At 38.9% G+C, this 22,662-nt stretch overlaps 1 protein-coding gene across 2 annotated transcripts in view; it reads left to right on the top strand.

The window, feature by feature from the left end:
- Positions 1-3,191: 3,191 nt before the first annotated feature.
- Positions 3,192-22,662, top strand: part of LOC106883464 (cadherin-87A) — a 227,101-nt gene continuing 207,630 nt past the window's right edge. The window contains exon 1 of one of the 2 annotated variants that reach the window (XM_089347729.1): positions 3,192-3,379. The gene's annotated coding sequence lies outside the window, so the exon portion shown is untranslated. The remainder of the gene's footprint in view (positions 3,380-22,662) is intronic. The other variant, XM_089347732.1, reaches the window with a different exon arrangement.

The following is a 22,662-nucleotide window of genomic DNA, read 5'->3' as shown; positions in this document are numbered from 1 at the left end:
ATGTATGTATGTATGTATGTATGTATGCATGCATGTATGTATGTGTGTGTAATTATGTATGTATGTGTGTGTGTGTGTGTATGTATGTATGTATACTAAATATGACTAAGGGTGCTGAGATACCTACATTGCTAGAAATAGGAGTAAAATACTCCTTGTGCTGTAAGAAGAGCACAAATGTATACACATATACTGATAGGGAAGAAACCTCCCCATGACCAAATCAAGAACCTCTCAGACTGGATGTCTTGTTTCACATATTACCGTACACGTCATCAGTGATAGTCACCCAAAATGAGATGTTTAGTCTGAGAGGTTCTTGATTCAGTCATGGGGAGGTTTCATTATTTTGCACACCCAGCTGCTTATATTAATTTTTTGTATATGCATTAGCATTCTGCTAAATTATCCTTAGATTTCTATGGTAAATACATATATGATGACAGGTGGAATTAGCCAACACCAGCTCTCACTAACCACTCATCTATCCTTAGTTTTCCACATTGTTCACCAGATAAGGGAGGGGAAGTCTGGACGATATTTTCCACCAAGGTGTTACAACTGTATCTGATTTTTCAAGTGCTTCAATTCTGTGTGTATACATATATATTTACTATGTTTCTGACATTTATCAATGGTTGCTTTCATTGTATTGAATAGCCATTTTCTATCATTAATGAAACTGTCAGCATTTTTGATGACATGAGTATGCTGGTGAAATAAGAAAACATATCCTGTTTAGGTACAGAATAAAGAACAATTCAACCAATGTGTTACAATTTATCTTAATCAGGTTTATCTAACTTTCTTTTAGATCTTTCTACATTCCACTCTAATGATTCATAACTATTTCAAATAAAGACCAATCACCTATCTTGGTTTATATCAACACCCAGCTATTGAAATAACCTTTGTTCTGATATGTACACTCTTACAGATCTGTCTAAATATGTATTTAAGCACATATAATCAAGCAGTCAATGATAAAAAAACACAGAGGTATTCACACACACACACACACACACACACACATGCACGCACATGCACACACACACACACACATGCACGCACATGCACACACACACACACACACACACACACACACACACACACACACACACACACACACACAAGAGTATGATCAGAATGTGTGGAGTGACTCACACTACTAAGTTCAGGATGGGAGAAAAGATTTGTGGTGCCAAGGTTCAGTCTATGTCGCCATTCTTCCACTACATTGCTATGTTGCTAGAAATAGGAGTAAAATACTCCTTGTGCTACATTGCTACATTGCTAGACATGAAAACACTATCATCATATCATCATCATTTAGTGTCTGTTTTTCATGCTAGCATGGGTAAGATGGTTTGACTGGAGCTGTTTGGAGAGCTGCACCAAGCTTCAGTCTGCTGTGGCTTGTTTCTACAGATAGATGTCCTTCCTAATGCCAATCACTCCACTGAATGTACTGAGTGTCTTTTATGTGCTACAAGCACAGGTACCTCTTACATGTCACCGGCATGTCCCTTTCACATATTACTTAGCTTGACGTGCCTTCTCAAGCACAGCAAATCACCAAAAGTTCTGGTCACTTGTCATCGCCTCCATGAGACTTAACATCTGAAGACCATATTTCATAACCTTATCCCACTTCTTCCTGGGTCTACCTCCTCCATGGTTTTTCTCCAATGCTAGAGATCAGTACTTCTTTATGCAGCTGTCTGCATCCACATCACATGACCATACCTGTGCAATCTTCACTTTTGCACACTACATCTGATGCCTCTTATATCCTATTTTTCTCTTAAGATACTTACATTCTGTTATACATGCACACTAACATTGCTCATCCAGTGAAGCATACTAGCTTTATTTCTTTCAAGTCTTCACATCTCCTCTGAAGTTACGGACTATGTTTCACTACCATGTAACATGGCTATTCACACACAGACATCATACAATCTGTACTTCATTCTAGAGGAGAGGCCCTTTATTACCAAAAAAAAATAATTCTCTGAACTTTGTCTAGCCCATTTTTATTTTAACATCTACACTTTCAGGACATCCACATTAATTGCTGACTTGGTCACCTGGGTAACAGAAGCTATTAACTACTTTTAAGTATCTCCACAGGTATTTGATGAAGTCTATTTTCAGTACATTTCTAGTGTTTATTGTAAATGTACATCTGCCACACCCAAAACTATTTTCTCTGTTAAACTTCCTGTGATACTGCTGCACCTCTCTTGTATCCATAGTGTGCACCTGGTACACCTTATAGAGTTTCTACCTATATCTTTTCTACATATCTAGGAGGGCCGTCTCTTTGAAGGGATTTGGGATTTGTCTGTTTACCTACCTATTAGGGCTTTGCTCTTTGCTAAATTAACCCTAAGGCCCTTTGATGTCAGTTTGTGCTTCCACACCTGAAACTTCTTTAGTTCTGGTAGGGATTCAGTAATAAGAACAAAGTCATCAGCCTAGAGGAACTCCCAAATGTAGCCCACCTTGAATTCTTCTGTTGTAGTTTGGGAGGACTATGATAAACAAGAGGGGTTTAAGAACCAATCCTTAGTGGATTCCTACTTGTACACTAAATTTCTTGCTACACTCATTGGTGACTTTCACCTTACTGACAGCATCCCTGTACATGGTTTGTATGGCTCTCATCTACCACTCATCAATCCCTAGCCTCTGCATTGCCCACCTGATAAGGGAGTGGGAGACCCTGTTAGAGTCTTTTTCCATGTCAACAAAAGCCTGATACAGAGGTTTAGTTTTGGCCAAGTACTTCTCCTCCAGTTGCCTCATCAGGAAGATAGCATCAGTGATGCTTTTGCCTGGCACATATCCAAACTGTATCTTACCTACATCTAACTGTCTTCCTAATTAATTGAGCTATGATCCTCTCTGTAACGTTCATTACTTAGTCCAGCAATTTGATGCCTCAGTAATTATTTCTGTCTAACGTATCACCTTTACCCTTGTGGCAGTTGACTATAATGCTGCTACATTAATCATTCAGTACAGCACCCTCCTGGACAACAAGATTAACTATACAGGTGAATAGGTCATATCTTGCTCCACCAAATGCTTTTGACATTCATCTCAGGGGTGATTCCAGGTGGGCCAGGGGCTTATCTTATCTTCATATTTTCAATTGCTTTATCAACTAAGCTACAGTCAAATCTGATAGCCAACACCTCTGTTTAGTCCACATTGAGCAAGATCTCCTTCTCCCATGCATTTTTACATTTAGCAACTTTTCATCGTGGCACTTCCAGGCCTCCTTCTTAGCAGAACCACTAATTGTATGTGAACCATCATCCCTTGTAAACCAAACACCACAAGCCTCTGGTCCTCATACCATAGAACACAGGTAAACTTCCTCCTTTCTGCTTCTCCCCTGGCTAAGTATACCTGTCTTCTAGCCTTCCTCCTAGTTACCTGATATAGTTCTCTTCTACTACCATTCTTCCAGTCCTTCCGGGCCTGTTTCTTCACTCTAATGGCCTTATCTACATCATTCCACCACTTAGATCTGGTTGGGATTTTCACCAGCCACAGATTTGGTTTGTTGCACTCAGTAAGCTGTTCCACAGGAATTCCCTCTATTTTACAAGTTTGTAGTACCTCCTCCTTGAATTTCTCAGTTTGCGTGTCCCTAAATGTCTGATCATTTAAAGGATCCTTAAGCTTCAATATCCTTTTCTAGACTTGTCTGCTTCTTGGAATCTTTGAAGCCTGATATATATATATATATATATATATATATATATATATATATATATATATGAAAGAAGGTTTGAAAATGCACTTATTTTTTAAAAATATTTATTTACTTAACTGGTTTCACTATTTTAGAAAAAGATTATCAAAAGTCTTTGAGAATAATAAAAAATGTTAAAAAACAGTTTGAGTATTAAAATGCATATATACATTCTTTGATGATAAAATATATTTAAAGTATAAAGCTTTGTATGAACTTTGTAGTGTTACATACTGATTGTCACACATTCTCTGATATTAAGGTGAAATTGTTAAAAACAGTGTTAAAAACAGTGTATGCAAATACACAATATGGAAAAATACATATACATATTCTTATATATATTCTTTGACAATCGAATAAAATTGAGGAGGAACTGACCTGGCCTTTTTCTCTTGTGTATATTGAGGGAATGTTTTACTGTCTTAAGAGACAGTATGACTGGCTAGCTGGGGTGGGAGGGAAGAAGAGTTAAAGAAGATTTTTTATCTTTGGTTGGTCTGCGACAACCTGTCATGGTTCACTGGTTTTTGGGACTGGTTTTGTGCACATCTCTATGTGTGTGTGTATATATGTGTGTTTGTGTCCGTGTGTGTGGGTGTGGGTGTGTGTGTGTGTGTGTGTGCCGTTTTTATTGGTCCCAGAGTTTATTGTGGAATGTGTATATGAGTGTGTGTTTGAGTGTTTTTTGTGTCGGTGGGGATGTTAGGTGTGTGTACGTGAGACTGTGCGTATATCTCTTTGTCTGAGTGTGTATGTGTTGTTTTGATCGTCCTTGTGGTGTGTGTGTGTGTGAGAGCAACCGTATGTATGTGTGAGGGTGTGTACGTATGTGTGTGTTTTTTATCTATGGTAGGATGGTGTGTGTATGTGTGTGCACGTTTGTGTGAGTGTGTATGTGTGTGATTAATATTTGTTAGGGTGTTGTGTGTGTGTATGTGTGTTTGTTCGTGTGTGTGCGTGAGTGCGTTTGTGAGCGCGTGTGTATGTGTGTTTTTTGTGTCGGTGGGGATGTTAGGTGTGTGTACGTGAGACTGTGCGTATATCTATTTTTCTGAGTATGTATGTGTTGTTTTAATCGTCCTTGTGATGTGTGTGTGTGAGAGAGAGCGCAACCGTATGTATGTGTGAGGGTGTGTACATATGTGTGCGTCTGTGTGTGTATGTATGTGTGCATCTGTGTGCATCTTTGTGTGTGCGTGGGAGTGTTTTGTGTGAATGTGGGAGTGTGTGTATACGTGAGTGTGTGTGTGTCTCTCTCTGTGTCTGAGTGAGTGTGTTGTTTTAAATACCCATTGTGGTGTGTGTGTGTGTGTGTGTGTAAGCAACCGTATGTGTGTGTGATGGTTCATATGTATGTGTATGTCTGTATGTGTACGTATGTTTATTTGTGTTGTGTGTTGGTGGGGGTGTTATATGTGTGTACGTGAGTTTGTGTGTGTCTCTAAGTATGTTTGTGTTTGAGTTGTCATTGTGGTGCGTGTGTGTGTGAGGGAGCAACTGTATGTGTGTGCATGAGGGTGTATGTGTGTGTGAGCATGTATGTGTGTGTTGTATTTATTAGGTGTCCTTGTACGTTGGGTTTATCCAGGTGAGGTGTATGTGCATGTGTGTTCCGTGTATGTTGGTACTGGGTATGCGTTTGTATGTGTGTGTACGTGGGTATGGTTTGTGTAGTTTCCTGGTGTATATGTGTACATGTGTGTGCGCTGTAATTGTGAGTGATTAGTTTTGTTTGTATTGTTAGTACAGTATATGTGTGTATACGTGTGCGTGTGTTTGTGTGAGTGCGTCTATGTGGTTTGTATTTGTCGGGGAGGTGTGTCATTGTGTGTGCATGCTTCTGTGCATGTGTGCTTGTGGGTGTTTGTTGTGATTGTTGGGATTGTATTGTGTGTGTTTTTCTTTTGAGTGTGTGTGTGACATTTTTACTGGGGAACAGGCGTATGGTGTTTGTATGTGTGTGTACATATGTATGCAAATATGCGTGTGTGAATATGATTTGTGGTTGCCGGAGTGGTGTGTAGGTGTGTGCATGTACCTGTTTACATATGTGTGTATGGGTGTTGGTTGTGGTTGCTACAATTGTATTGTAAGTATATATATGCATGTGTTTTTTCTTGAAATGTATGTGGGTTTGTGCTCTGGTGTGGAGATACTGTGATTGTGTGTGTGTATATATGTGTGTAAGTGTGTTCGTGTCGGAGGTTTGCATTGTATTGATGTGTGTGATTTTGCGTATCTGTGTGTCTTTGTTTTGGGCGTGCACCTGGGGAGGGGGCTTATGTTAGAGTATGTTGAGCTGTGGCCTGTATTTTTGAATAAGATTATTTTCCCTATTTATTCGTGTTTGGTCAGTGGTGTTGTCTGAGCATTGGTATAATGGGAAAACTAGGAATTTGGGGGACTTGTTTTGTGCACACAGATCTAAGTGCCCACTGAGTGGTATCTGTCTTGTGGTGGGATCCCTCAATTGTTGGCGGTGGACTGTCATCCTTTCTCTGAGAGTGAGGCTCGTTTGCCCTATGTATTCTTTGTGGCACCCTTCACACCTTATGGCATAAAGTAAATTTTTTGATGCGCAGGTGAAGTTATTTTTTATGACAAAAGTGTGTCCCGACTGGAATCTGTATGTTGTTCCTTCCATGAGGTGGATGCAAGTCCTGCAGTTGGAACGACCACATTTTTTGACAGTAGGTGGTGGGCTTGTGTTGGGCAATTTTGCATTCGTGAGTAGGTTTTTTAGGGATTTAGGTTGTCTTTTGCTTTTTATTATTTTATGGGTTGCGAGTACTCTTTTTAGACGTGGGTCTTGATTCAGTAGTGGGATGTTTTTGTATATTATTGTGTAAGCTTCTGCATTTCTAGGATTGTGTGTTGAGAGATATGGGAGACTATTTAACGTGCCGTGTATGTGTTTCGGTTTTCGCAGGTCATGGGTAGCAATTGCCTTGGCCCGTTCTATTCCATTGTCAACTAATGATGCTGGGTAATGTCTTTCGAGGAGAATTGCCTTTAGTTCTTCGAGTCTTATATATATATATTTATATATATATATATATATATATATATATATATATATATATATATATATATATATATATATATATATATATATATATATATATATATTTATATATATATATATATGTTGTTGTACTTGGGGATGGTCATGTTGCCAGTTTAGCCAATAAAAACACACGCACTGTATATTTGGTGTTAATTTTCTATTTTTTTTTTTTTTTTTTCAGCTTTATATTACATTAATCTTAATCTTAATCTTATTTCGGCCAGAGTTCTTTCGTCACACTTCTGTGACCTCATCAGTGGTCCTTTGTTTCCTTCTTCTTTCTTATGTGTGTCTCACCTTGCTAACTATCAGCCATTTTGTATTTTGTATTCCTATTGTATGTGTCTACGCCCCACTAATATCCACCAGGTAAAGAAAATGATCGCACATGCACTAGGAGCTAGTATAAAGGTCACCCTAAAAGGCCACACCTTTAAATTTAACAACAAATTATACGCCCAGCACGAGGGGGCAGCCATCGGGGTTAGTATCGCCGGTGATGTGGCCAATCTTTTCATGGTATGGTGGGACAGAAGGCTTAAGGAACGCCTGACACAGAACTCCATACTCGTGAATGTGTACTCTCGATATGTTGATGATATCAACTTAGTGGTAAAGACACCCCCACAAGAGAGTACCCCTGATATAGAAATAGAAACTAAGACTATGGAGAGCATCCAGCAAATAGCTAACTCCATCCACCAGAGTATTAGGGTTACGATAGACTACCCTACTAAACACCCTAACCATAGATTACCTGTATTAGATACTGAACTCTGGCTAGAAACTAAGAACAATAAAACCAGAATCCTCCATTCACACTATACAAAACCTATGGCCTCCAAGTACCTGATCCACCGGAACTCGGCTATTGCGGACAATGCCAAATTCAACATATTGATGGCAGACCTCGTCAGAGTAATGCGAAATGTCTCCTGCATGTGCGACCCTACAGAATTAAAGAGACATATACAACATTTCGTCCACCGCATGCAGTTCTCGGGTTACAGCCATAAAGAAAGGATCAGGGTTTACAAAGGAGCTATGAAGAAGTTTGAAACAATCAAACGCAACGATAGGAATAGGATTTGCCCACTCTATAGGAGCAAATCATGGAACACCATAGAAAGAACTAAGAAGAAAATAGGGAAGGCAAGCTCATGGTACAATAGCCACAAGTACCAAAGCGTCATGTTCGTCGACACCACCCCTAGAGGCGAACTGGCGTACCGCTTTAGAAGGGCCCTAGACAAACTTAAGCTAAGAATTAAGGTTGTTGAAAGGCCAGGCAACCCTATCAAATCCCTTATCAGTAGAACATACCCTTTCAGTAGAACCCCCTGCACTGATAGGAACTGTATCGTATGTAGATTTAGCCCACAAACGAACTGCAAAACCAGAAATGTGGTCTATAGTATAAGATGTACGGAGGGACGATGCAGAAATAAGACAACGACATATGTAGGCGAAACAGCAAGGAGTATAGGGGAGCGGGCAAACGGACATTGGAGGGAACTTAAGGAAGGGAAGAACTCATCAGTTCTGTACCAGCACGCTGAGCAAGAACATAGAGACTCAATCAACAACATAGAAATTAAAATCTTATCTACACATAGCAGTGATGCAGCACTTAGACAAATTACTGAAGCTACACACATAATAGAAGGGAAACCTAGCCTGAATAGGAAACTAGAATGGAACACTAACATACGCCACTAACAAACCACAGCATGTGACAACATGTTACCCATAAACCAATAATAGGAACAAAGTATAATACAATACATAGATAAACAAATGGAATTAAATACTAAATATTAAATACTACATACGCTAACAAAATTTAATTAAACACAAAAAAACAAAAAAAAACAAAAAAAAACACACACACACACATGAACATATAAATAAATAAAAACTAATACAAACGAACACGTATTAACAGAGAATATAGGTGATACAAACACTCCCCATACACACATGCACTTACAAAAGACACAGACACATTGAAGGACACGCATGCGTAGACACATACAATAGGAATACAAAATACAAAATGGCTGATAGTTAGCAAGGTGAGACACACATAAGAAAGAAGAAGGAAACAAAGGACCACTGATGAGGTCACAGAAGTGTGACGAAAGAACTCTGGCCGAAATAAGATTAAGATTAAGATTAATGTAATATAAAGCTGAAAAAAAAAAAAAGAAAAAAAAAGAAAATTAACACCAAATATACAGTGCGTGTGTTTTTATTGGCTAAACTGGCAACATGACCATCCCCAAGTACAACAACATCTGTTTCAACACACGATTTCACATAAAAAATCTTGCAAAACAAATATGTATATATATATATTTATATATATATATATATTTATATATATATATATATTTATATATATATATGTATGTATGTATGTATATATAAATAATAATAATAATAATAATAATAATCTGCTTGTTTACTCACCCATTGCACGTTAGTTAGTTAAAGAGGTGGAGTAAGAATTAGAGAGAGAGAGAGAGAGAGAGAGAGGGGGGAGGAGTGAAGAAAGAAAAGAGGAAGAAATGGAGAAAGGTGATTAATATTAATACACTTAGGCCAAATGCATCACGTGATCAGCTGAAGGTAGAGGCAAAGAATGAGAGAAAAAGACGAGGGGAAGGAATACTTATTAAGTGGTTAAAAGGTTAGCTGAAGAGAAAGGCAGATAGGTGGACATGGACTGGGGAGGCAGTTATATTGAAAGAGAGAGGGGGGGGGCAGATAATGGGTGTGTTGATAGTGAAAGATATTTTTTTTATTGACCTAATTTTTTTATAGCAACCATTGTTTAATGCATAAGTACAATTATTTATCATCTGCTTGCTTAAAAAATTAATATTTGTTTATAAGGGTTAATTTAGCCTGAACTCTGGATTCACAAGAAACATGGTTGTCAGCTGCCCGAGAAAAGATGTGCAGATATAGAGCACAGATCAGAGAGGAACAGCAAGAAAATGTTATAAAAAGAGGAAAAACATAACATTGACAGAGACTTGAAGAAATGAATGTAGATGAACATAAAGAATTATTTAAAGAAAGCTAGACTATGAATGTTATAAAAATGCAAATCATCCTTTTTTTCTTAAATAAGTCCTCTTTATTTTTTCTATTCCATGTAATTTCCACAGGTCCCATTAGTGTGTGTGTGTATATATATATATATATATATATATATATATATACACACACACTATATTCATCATAAGGGAATGCAAGGTGGTTACCTGCTAGAAAGAAGAGTTAAAACCCTCACCAATAACACTGAAAAATTCAACAGAAAAACAGCAGTATGCGGGCGAATGGGTTAAATAATTTTGACATACTAAATACAGCTCAATGCTAAATATTTTGGTAATTGGGTATTTACCAGAGATAATAATAATGATATTACTACACTCTCTGAGTGGTTGGCGTTAGAAAGGGCATCCAGCTGTAGAAACTTTGCCAAATTTAGATTGGAGCCTGGTGTTGCCATCCGGTTTCACCAGTCCTCAGTCAAATCGTCCAACCGCATGGAAAGCGGACGTTAAACGATGATGATGATGATGATGATGATATCTATATAAATATTCACTTCTGAATATTTACTCCATATTATATATGTATATACAGTGTGTGTGTGTGTGTGTGTGTGTACCTACCTACTAAAATCTGTTCTACACTAGGTGCACAGCTAAAGGATATTCTCAGGGCATATCTATTAAATGTTTTGTTGAATCTATTTGTATGGGGGAAATGTTTATCAATTAATCAAAGGAAGATCTTACCTACTTTTGTCTTAAAAGATTTTAGTAGGTAGGCCCACACCTGAAGCAGAAGCAGGATGCTCATGCAGGGGTAACACAACATGTCCACTGAACAACCACTGCAACATAGAGACAGTTGTATACGAAGTAGAGGTAACAACCATAAGACCTAGTGGGCAACTGAGCATGTGGAAGTATGCTGGGGCAACAGGAGGCTCCTTCACAACCCGCTTTAACAATCACAAGTCTTCTTCAACATCCCTGGGAGATGCTACACCACACCATTGGCCAAGGATGTTTGGTCTTTGAAAGAAAGCACCATAGAGTACAACATAAAGTGTAAGATCTTGGAGAAGTGTAAACCATACTTCAATAACAACAGGAAGTGCAGGTTGTGCCTGGCTGAGGAAAGAACGATTTTAAAGGGTACCCAACACCCAGATATTTACTTGAATAGCAGGAGTGAAGTGTTTAATTGTTGCCCACATGAAAAGAAGTACATCCTATCACACCTGCGCGCCTCACCATTACTACAACCACAGGTCCCCAACCTCAGCCTTCCACTAATACCCTTGAGCCTGGCAAAGAGTTTGACTAGAGCATACACCAGCACACCCATGTACACAAACACACACGCCCCAACAAGGCAGACACCCACCAAATACGCTGTCTCCCCCCTCCCCAACATATACTGCTTCAAACAAATTGTACCCTCACACATATATAGAACCCCACACACACACACATTACACACCGTATGCTAACATAACTCTCCATGATCTTAAATGATACAGATGAACGAACACAATTATATATACTTACACCAAAGTTTTGGCTTTGTGAGTGCGAAACCTTGGGTAATTCTTTATAAAATTTAGTTCTAATAATAATTGGTCTATTTTTTAGAGTGTGATAAAGGTGGTGCTCTAGCATGGCTGCAGTCAAATGACTGAAACAAGTAAAAAGACAGAAAATATGTTTGCGTGTGTATGTGTATGTGTGTGTGTGTGTGTGTGTGTGTGTGTATGTGTGTGTGTGTGTGTATGTGTGTGTGTGTGTATGTGCGTGTGTGGTAAGTGAGAGATGGAAGATATGAAACTTTTTATTCATCATTACAATTGTTTCGATACATCTAGCATCGATTGTTTCAGGAGCATCCGACAGTGTAGATGTGTCTCTTCAAGTGATAAATAAATATAACTTGTTAAAATAGCTGTTCTGCAATGTATCTTTTCATTTCATGTAAAGAAAAGCAACATATTAAAGGATATAACTTCATTTGTATTGAAGATCACTATTAAAATAATCGATGCAAAGAAGAAACAAACATACAATACATTGGAAAAAATATTCAAAATAACCGTCAACGGATATGGATGTATAAACGCCTTTGTATAAGCTGTATGGTGCATGTACAGTCGCTCATACAAGTGTCCACAAAGATGCAAGCATATGTGTGGTTTGGTGCGCGTATATTCACATTGTGACTTAAATAGCTACTTGGTACTTATAAGAATGGGGAAGTTAAAGCTAAACTTAATTCAGCCATACCTTAAGGTAAATTATAACAGTTACTCAAATTCATTCCCACTGCATTGTACGGAAGTGCATTTATATGCATGTAGGCATCTTGAGAATCTTCAGAAAATCTATTAATGATCTTCTCATTGGTCTACGGAATAGACAGGGGTTTCTTGGAGCAGAGTCAGCTTCTCTTGGAAATGATATTATATAGTTTTGTGTGCTTTACAACGGACCTAGTTATGTTATATTTAATTTTATCTTCCTTAAGTCACCACACAAAATCGGTCAAAGATGCTGAATGTCTCATTGATTTTCTTGAAGCTGGTGACATAGTTGCAATAACGATTCTTGAATGAATCAGCCTTTTGCCCAATGTAAGCATATGGCCCTCCCCGTTTGTGCATGGTACATTTATAGATATGATCTGTACTCATGCAGAGGTTCATCAATGGGCATTTTTCTTTTTCTTTACATAAGCATGGAATGTTAAAAGCACCATTTAAGCGTGATCGTTTCCAGGGCCGCTGACTGGCTCCCGTGCCGGTGGTATGTAAAAATAGCACCATTCGAGCATGGTCATTGCCAGTGCCGCTGGACTGGCTCCTGTGCAGGTGGCCCGTAAAAATCCCCATTTGAGTGTGGCCAATGCCAGTGCCGCCTGACTGGCCCTAATGGCGGTGGCACGTAAAAGCACCCACTACACTCTCAAAATGGTTGGCGTCAGGAAGGGCATCCAACTGTAGAAACGTTGCCAGATCAGATTGGAGACTGGTACAGCCTTCTGGCTTGCCAGCCCTCAGTCAAGCCGTCCAACCCATGCCAGCATGAAAAGCGGACGTTAAACAACGATAATGATGATGATGATAGTGATAATGGTTTGTATATATGGCAGTTCTGGCTACATTTTCTGACGTTGTTACCTTGTTAGCTATATTAAAATCATTTGTACTATCACGATTTGGCCATATTTGATGCTTTTCATTGTGGTTTATATCTTCTTTGCTGGTATTTTGATGCATATGTTTGGGTGGGTTATTGAACTGTTGTTTCATTTTACTATTGTTTATGTGGTGCACATGCTGCTCTAAATTAATAGAGTTAACGTAAGATACCTCAACAGTGCGTTGATTAAAAATAGCATGGTATCTATTTGATTTAGGGTAATGTTATCTTTCGAAACTCACCCTCTAATTTGGCATATTTATTGTTTTTATGAAGAGCATAATGCTGCTGTGCATTGAATTTCTTAACCGTTACAATTGTGGTATCACAAAGCAGACAAGACATTTTGCCTATTCACTAAAAAATATTGTAATTCCCATTCTTCATTAAAGATCCTATTTTCTTCTTTCAAAGTTTGTTTCAATTTCTTCGACATACTTATGGGTTGAAAATTGTTTTTATTCTGGAATACCGATAAAAAAATAAAAGGATGATAATGAATTGGTAAGGCTGGCCGCACACTAACCCAGAAAAAAACGATCTCAGACAAGATACGATAAACCTGCATCCAAAACCATATTCTTGGTCTTGAATTTGGCAATTGTCATTACCATTCGAGAATAAATATCATCACGGTTCGTAATATTCTTTTCTGTAATTAGTACTATTATTTATCATTATCCAATTAATATAGAAATAATGTCAAATATTGACGGTTTTCAATCAAAACAATGACAACTGCTAAAGTCATGACCAAGATTCCAAGAACATGGTTTCGGATGCTGATTGATCGTGTCTTATCTAAGACCGTTTTATCTAGACCAGTGTGCAGTAGGCCTAACAGGGTAGCAATGAATTCGATCATTGTTACTAATTAAGTCTCAGTGATAAAAAGGAAGTCTGCAAAACAACGCATACACTGGTGAATGTACTCTTTCAAATGAAGCGATAACTAACTCAGACTTACAATCTCACGAGTCACTATGAACTTAGTCACAATTACAGTTAACTGAGTAGTACGTAGCGCAGACCAATTATGCGTGAAGTCACTCACTCCCACCAAGCTGGCATGACTGACAAGGAAATGTTGCTCTTATCGCCATGTTGCTTTAAGTTTATATTCATTAGGTTCATGGAAAAATGCTTCCAATTTCTTGGAGTGACATCACTGAACACAGTTATTTTTCCTCTCATCTATATATGTGTGTGTGTGTGTGTGTGTGTGTGTGGATTGTAAATTTAGGCATAAAAACTATAGACAAAAAAATCATGGTCTTAAAAAATATATATTAACATTTACAGAAGGCTGCTCTTGTTGACTCAGAAGGCCGCAGGTTCCCCATCCCTGATCTAGACATATTGCGGGGAGATTAAATGGACATTTGAGACAATATGATGACAAAAAGTAGTACTCCATACTTTACCAATATGCCAGAGACCAACATGGGGGGATACTGGGCTGACTTGCCATACGCATTTTATCCAAGAACTCGAAGGACCCATCACTCAGACAAATACATGAGTACGTCCTCATAAAAGAAACGCGTCCCGTATTAAATAAGAAATACACGTAAAAAGTATTGATACCCCAATACTCAGAGAATATATATACATAAGTACATTTGCTTGTAGGTTGGTTTGTAGGCAAATATATATATATATATATATGTTCAAAAAAACAATAACAAAAAAACAAAAAAACAACAAAGTGAGGACGTGATATGGATAGTGTTATTGGACGCTCAGGAAAGGAAAGAGAGAGTGTATGACGTTTCGGGCGTAGCCCTTCGTCGGAAAGATGGAAAGTTCGGAAAATGGAAGAACGGAGAAAGACGAAAATGGTACCGATGCCCACGAGGTTACATTATGAAAAGACCGGAAGAGGAGGTGGTGGGGGAAAGTTCTTTCTAAGACAGGAGAGTGAAAAAGGGAGATCAATATTTGTGCGTGTGCGAAAGTCTGCGAGTGTGTGTGTGATAACAGAACGTGTGTGTGTGCGTATGTATGTGTGTGTGTGATAACAGAACGTGTGTGTGTGCGTATGTATGTGTGTGTGTGTGTGTGTGCATGGTTTGGTGGTTTATCTGTTAGTGTGTTTGTGTGCGTATGACGTAGTGGAAGAAATTAGTAGCAGGACTGGTTAGTGGACGCTATAGACAGTGTAGGTAGAAGGTCAACAGGTGGTTATTTGAGTGTATGTGTTCGTGTTTGTGTGGGGTTGTAGGTGTTGGGTACGTGTACGTGTGTGTGTGTATTTTGTACGTGCGCGTGTGTGTATGTGTATGTTTTCTGTGCGTGCGTGTGTGTTTGTGTGTATGTGTATGTTGTGTGTATGTGCGTTGCTGTGTACGTGTGTGTGCGTGCGTTTGCTATTGTATATGCGTGTGTTGTTTATGCCCATGTGTGTGTGATTGTATGCGTGTCTGTGTGAGTGTGTATGTGGGTGTGTGTATATGTGTGTGGATGTGCGCGTGTGTGTGGGATTGTGAGTGCTAGGTACGGGTGTGTGTGTGTTTATGTGTGTCTGTATGTGTGTTTCCGTGTGCGCGTGTGTGTATATTTTGTGTGTGTGCGTGTATGTGTATATTGTGTATGTTTTCGTGCGTGCGTGTGTGTTATGTATGTGAGTGAGTATTGTGTATGTGAGAGGTGTGTGTGCGTTTGTGCACGTGTGTATGTGTGCATGTGTGTATATGTGTATGTGTGTTATGTATGTGTGTGTGTGTGTGTGGTTTTATGTATGTGAGGGGTGTGTATGTGTGTGTTTATGTGTGTGCGTGCGTATGTGTGCCAGGTATGTGTGCTATTTTGTGTGTGCACTCCTGTGTGTATGTGTGTGCACTCCTGTGTGTATGTGTGTGCATGTGTATGCGGCTGTGTATGTAGGCGTGCGCGTATATATGGGTGTGTGTGTGTATATATGTGCGTTCGGCTATGTGTGTGTGAGGGCGCGTATGTATGGTTGTCATGTATGTGGGCGGTATATATGTAAGGTGTGTGGGAGGTGTGTGTGTAGGTGTATGGGAGGTATGTGTGAATGGGGGTATGTATGGGTTGTCAGGTGTGTGGGAGGTATTTGTGAATGGGGGTATATACGGGTTATGTATGCAAGGGTGTGTATGTTTGGGTGTGTGTGTGTGTTTGCGTGATTGTTAGCGTGTGTGTGTATGCGCAAGTGTGCGTGTGTATGTGCGTTTGTATAAGTGTGTGGGCGAGTCTGAGCGTGTGAGTGCATGCATATGTGTTGTGTGTGTGGTGTGTTGGGGTAGGTGTGCATACATGTGTGTGTATGGGTGCGTGTATTTTTTGTGTGTGGGTATGTGTGCGTGTAGGTAGGGGTGAGATAAAAAGTGGAAAAATGTAGTGAGTGTAATAATAAGAGAATAATGGATATAATGTAAAGGGGACGAGGGGGGGGGGGGGGTTAAAAAAAAAAAAAAAATTAAGAAAGTGTGCAGGGACGTAAAGGGGAAAGTCATAAGGAAGAGAGGGCTGCGTTGAGTCCGAAGGGGAAAGAAGAATTAAGGTTGAAAATGTAGCGTTGCTCCAAGTGGAGTCGCGAGGGAGTGGACCCATGGTGCAGGGCGAGGCCAAAAACGGAGATGTTAGAGGGAGAGTGGTTGGCCAGTTGGAAGTGACGGCCGACGGGGGAGTCCGAACCTAGCCGAACGTCCCTTAGGTGTTCGGTGAAACGGTCGGCCAGCCGGCGGCCCGTCTGCCCCACGTAGAGTTGGTTGCATAGGGTGCATTTGATGCAGTAAATAAGGTTGGAGGAGGTGCAGGTGAAACTGTGTGGAATGTGAAGTGTTTGTAGGTTCGATCCGGTGACAGAGGTAGTGTTGGTGATGAAGGGGCAGGTGTGACAGCGGGATCTGGAGCACGGGAAGGAGCCGCGTAGGGTGGGGAGGAAGAGGAGAAGGTACTGCGGACCAGTAGATCGCGTAGGTTGCGGGCGCGTTTGAAAGCGGATAGGGGTGCGTTGGGGAAAATGGGGTGGGTAGTGGGATCGAGCTGGAGGCGACGGAAGGCCCGTAGGATCCTCCGACGAAGGGGTAGGGTGGCAGGGTGGAAACGGAGTGGGAAGGGGGTACGGTTAGGGGATTGGTGTGGGAGAGGAGAGAGGGCGGTGGTGCGGGCGATTCGACGAGCGCGGGCGAGGGCGGATTGGACAAGGTGGGAGGGGTATCCTCGATGCATGAACAGACGAGCAAGATACTGGGACTGGGTCTCGAAATCCTGGTCCAGGCTACACAAACGTCGGAGGCGGAGGAACTGGGAGTAGGGGATGGCTCGTTTGGTGTGGAATGGATGGGAGGAGGAGAAGTTGAGGTAGAGGTGGGAGTCAGTGGGTTTGAAGAAGGCGGAGGTAGTTAGAGAGTTGGAGGGGGGTTGATGGAAAGAGAGATGTCGAGGAAGTTGACAGAGGTGTCAGAGATGGTAGAAGTAAAGTCAAGAGCAGGGTGGAAGTTAGAGAGGAAGGAGATGAAAAGGCAGAGCTGTTCGCGGGAGAGGGAGGTGGCTCCTATACAGTCATCTATGTAGCGACCGTATAGTTCCGGGGACGGACCGGAGAATTGGGAGAATACTTGGGCCTCAATGCAACCAACAAAGAGGTTGGCGTAATTGGGCCCCATTCTCGTCCCCATCGCGACCCCAGATTCCTGTTGGTAGGTATCTCCGGCGAACGTGAAGCAGTTGAGGGTGAGGACGAGTTCTGCCAGACGAAGCAGGGTAGGGGTGCTAGGTGTGGGGTCAGGGCGGCGGTCAAGGAAGTATTGGAGGGCTGAGAGACCATCGTTGTGTGGAATCACGGTGTATAGGGATTTGATGTCCAGGGTGAAGAGGAGGTGTGAGGGGCCGGGAGAGAAAGAAAAGGAATTGAAGAGGCGAAGGGCGTGGTTGGTGTCGTGTATGTGGGATGGGAGGGCAGCAACTAACGGGGATAGGATATGGTCGAGGTATTTTGAAATGAGTTCGGTGGGGCAATTGCAAGCAGAGACAATGGGGCGGCCAGGGTTGTTAGGTTTGTGGATATATATATATATATATATATATATATAAATTTATACAAATAAGGATAAGATCGTTATTTAAAATACCGATCTTATCAGGTGGCCAGCATGGGAATAAAAACCTCAAAGGTAATAATAATTATAATTTAGGGTATTTAAGAGATACCACCATGCTTGAAATAGCAGTCAAACCTTGACTCTAAAACCACATTAAATGTTCATACAGCACTAGGAGAGAAGACAAAAGAGACAAAATAAATTAGCAAAAAAAAAAAAATTACTGGATAATTCCAGATCCTGGATTTCTGGCTCTGCCTTCATCAGTGGAATATACTCAGATAGCACATAAATACAAATATATATATATATATATATATATATATATATATATATATATATATATATAACATATGCATACTTACATATACAAACGTATACATACATATATAGGCATATATGCACACGACCAGTTTCTCTCCTGGTGCTGTATGAACATTTAATGTGGTTTTAGAGTCAAGGTTTGACTGCTATTTCAAGCAGGGTGGTATCTCTTAGGTACCCTAAATTATAATATATATATATATATATATATATATATATATATATATATATATATATATACACACACATATAGAGGTACGTAGGTAAATGGATATGTGGGTAAACAGATAGATACATAGGTAAGTAGATAGATAGGTACATAGGTAATATGCACAGATAAGCAAACACACACACACATACACAAAGGGAGATGGAACTACAAGATTACATATAAACAGAAAAACATATTGAGAGACACATCTATACATAACAGATGCACTTACATAGTCACACAAACATATAGACACACAAGGAAACCGAGGTGCACACACAAGTACACACACACACACACACACACACATGTACACACAAACATGCACACACAAAAACATGAACATGCAGAATACATGCATACATATGTGCATACACAGACACACATGCATGCTGACATAAACACATGTGCACAAACACAAAAAGAAGAATGCAACTTCAATAATGGATAGAGTCAACATTCAGTGACAAAGTTGTAAAAGCGACGAAAATTTTGAAAGAAAATATATAAATAATAAATGAGTGGAAATCAAACCGGTGAGTGTGTTAGATAATATGACGTTAAGACAATATGACTCTCCCCATACACAACACACACACATATGTGTGTATGCGTATATGCATATGTGTATATATAAAATTACGACGTATGCAAACAAAGTTTGCTTTGTTTTTAGAAGCATTGAGATGTATTGAAAGATATAGAAGTATTTTATTTTCAAACACATAATAATAATGCTGAATAGCATATATATCTTAAATTCAACTTTGTTTGTTGACTTTCAACGTATCTTAAATTCAACTTACGTTGAAAGTCAACAAACAAAGTTTGCTTTAGAAGCGTCGCGATGTATTGAAAGATACAGATAAGGAAATAATTTTATTCTCAATCGCAGGATAATGCTAATAATATAGCATGAACAGGATATGCTATCCTGTATTTTGCAGAGAAATCTGTCGGTGGCCAGCCATGAGACTCGAACTCACATCCTTGTAATTACGCGTCAAGTGCTTTACCATTAAGCTAAACTGCCTGAACGACAAATTCTTCTCCAAATTTAGAATATATAAATCTAGCTTTAAAAGCACTTGACGCGTAATCACAGGAACGTGAGTTCAAGTCTGATGGCTGGCCGCCGACAGATTTTTCTGCAAAATATAGGTAATTTATCCTGTTCATTCCATATTATTAGCATTATCCTGCATTTGAGAATACGATTATTACCTCCAACAAGGAAGGAGGTTTACATTGGCGTTGGTTTGTCCGCCTGTCCCTCTGTCTGTCCATCTGTGTGCAAAATAACTCAAAAAGTTGTGAACAGTATTAGATGAAACTTACAGCAAAAGTTGGTAATGACACAAGGAACAGGTGATGAAATTTTGGTAGTGATCCGGGAATTTTTTATGGATTCTTGAAGGATTTTTCGTTTGTTATATTTACTTTACATGAAGTATTACAATGTTACATTCTTTGATTATCTCCCTTGAAAACACGTTCATCGTTTCCACGTAGCCTATAGTGGCGTTGCTGCTTCCAAAGTTTATTTTCGTTTCTCTATTAGTAATTTTACTCGCGTATCTATCTTAAAATGAGCTGCTTGGCGGAGGTCTGCAGAGGATGACATGACAAGCCTTGACTATTAGGATCGACTAAAAAAGCTTTGCCTCCTCCACCATCGCTGTGAGCTTGCTTCAGATGATTCCAGTTTTTAAAGTTTTTTTTTTTTAATCATATGGGCGTGTTATTTTTTTTAACCCCACCAAGGAGGTTATGGTTTTGCTGGCGTTGGTTTGGGAAATTGGGTAATTTTCAGCATGCGTGTATATGGGTGGAAATGAGCTGCTTGTTAGAGGTCTGTGCTCTCCAAGTGCTTTTCTAGTTTCCTTATATATATATATATATATATATATATATGTGTGTGTGTGTGTGTGTGTGTGTGTGTGTGTGTGTGTGTGTGTGTGTGTGTGTGTGTGTGTGTGTGTGAAGAGTGTTAGGTGTGATGTACAGAATTAAATATTGAAAAAAAAGTTGTCAGAATTTTGGAATAACTTCTTTCATTTATTTTATACATATAATAGCGCTTTCGTTCCTCTTTCGAACTTGTCAAATATAATTCTGTGAAAATACAGAGATCTTGCTTATTTATATAAAACAGATGTTTTTGGGGTTTTGTTTATAACAGAACATTGTTTTGTTTTTTTGTTTTTTTGGGGTGAGGCTTTGGAGACAATGGAAGATGTATAAGCAGATAGATAGATAGACAGGCAGATAGAAAGATAGATACATAGACTGATAGTCAGACAGATAGAGAGATGGATGTGGTAAAAGAGAGAGAGAAGAGCCATTGTATTGAAATGGTCTTTTTAAGGAGTGTCAAAAAAAAAAGGGTAAAAACTTGTTTACTACTTACTCTATTCTTTTGAGAGGGTTTCTAGGGATGGTAAAAGAAGGAAGAAAAGAAAGAAGAGAGAAGGAAAAATAGAGAATAATAAATAGAATATATAAATAAAACAAAAAATGTCTTCCTTTTTTTTCTTTGTTTTTAGTTCTTTCCTTTTATATTCTTTGTCCTTTCTTTTTATATATACACACTTTGAGTCCTATTTAGAATATATTTCTGTCATACATTCGTTTATTTATTTATTTTTGGTAAGGTGTAGTTCTGCATGAGAGTATATTAGTATAATATTTGTAAATTTGAAAAATCAAATTAGTAAAATCAATTAGTAAAAATGACTATATATATCATATCACACATATATACATATATATACATACAAAATGCATTCTTTGTTTTTCTTTTTTCTCTTTCAAACATTTAACTTCGGGGAAAATTTTTTTATGAAGAGTAGTTCCATTGCCTTTCGGTATTGTGGATCGTCCCGTGTACATTTATAAAAGGGAAAGATTTTGAACTTTCCGTCTCCGCATATTTCCAGATGTTTACTCAATGGAATCATTCTTAGTTCTTCTTGTCGGATATGTTGCCTGTGAATTCTTGCACGTTGGCAGAGTGAGTTATTCGTTTCGCCAATGTAATTTTCTTTACAGTTTGGACAGGTGATGCAGTATATGAGATTTTGTGTTTTGCAGTTCATATCTGCATTTATTTTAAAAATAGATCCGTTCTTGAATTTTATGTGGGAACCACTTTCTATGTATTTGTAGTTGTTGGTATTGTTACACGTTCCACATCTCCTATCACTACATTCTTTTACTATGAATTCTGGTTTAGTCTTTGATCTGAATTCTACCCTTGTGAGGTGTTTTTATATATATATATATATATATATACATACACACACACACACACACACACACACATCTATGTATAAAGAAAGAAAAGGACAAAGAGACCAATGGCAAAGTTAGAATTATATTTTATGTATAAAGTCTTACAGCTGTTTCAGGGAAAATCCAATGTATCCCTTCATCGGAGACGGTAATAGTAGAAGAATGGATTATTACAACTATAAGAGGAGATTTGTAGTAAGAAGTGAGAGCGATGCGCAGAAGAAAAAACAAAGAAGAAACAGTACTTCTTTGTACTTCTGTTTCTTCTTTGTTCTTTCTTCTGCACATCGCTCTCACTTCTTACTACAAATCTCCTCTTATAGATGTAATAATCCATTCCTCTACTATTACCGTCTCCGATGAAGGGATACATTGGATTTTCCCTGAAACAGGTGTAAGACTTTATACATAAAATATAATTCTAACTTTGCCATTGGACTCTTTATCTTTTCTTTCTTTATACATACGCACGCTAATACACGACCTATGTTATACTCCCCACTCATGTTGCTACAACGACAGGGGCAAAACTAGTCGGTATACAGCACTTACTCGGTATTACCTGTATCTTTTAGGGTTTGGTTGACTTCAATACCCTTCATAACCTTTATATATATATATATATATATATATATATATATATATATATATATATATATATATAT

Source organism: Octopus bimaculoides, chromosome 2, assembly GCF_046866305.1.
Source record: "Octopus bimaculoides isolate indiv1 chromosome 2, ASM4686630v1, whole genome shotgun sequence".
NCBI classification, from domain to species: Eukaryota; Metazoa; Mollusca; class Cephalopoda; order Octopoda; family Octopodidae; genus Octopus; species Octopus bimaculoides.
Note: the sequence above shows the minus strand (reverse complement) of the source record. Positions and strands in the feature narration are given on the sequence as shown.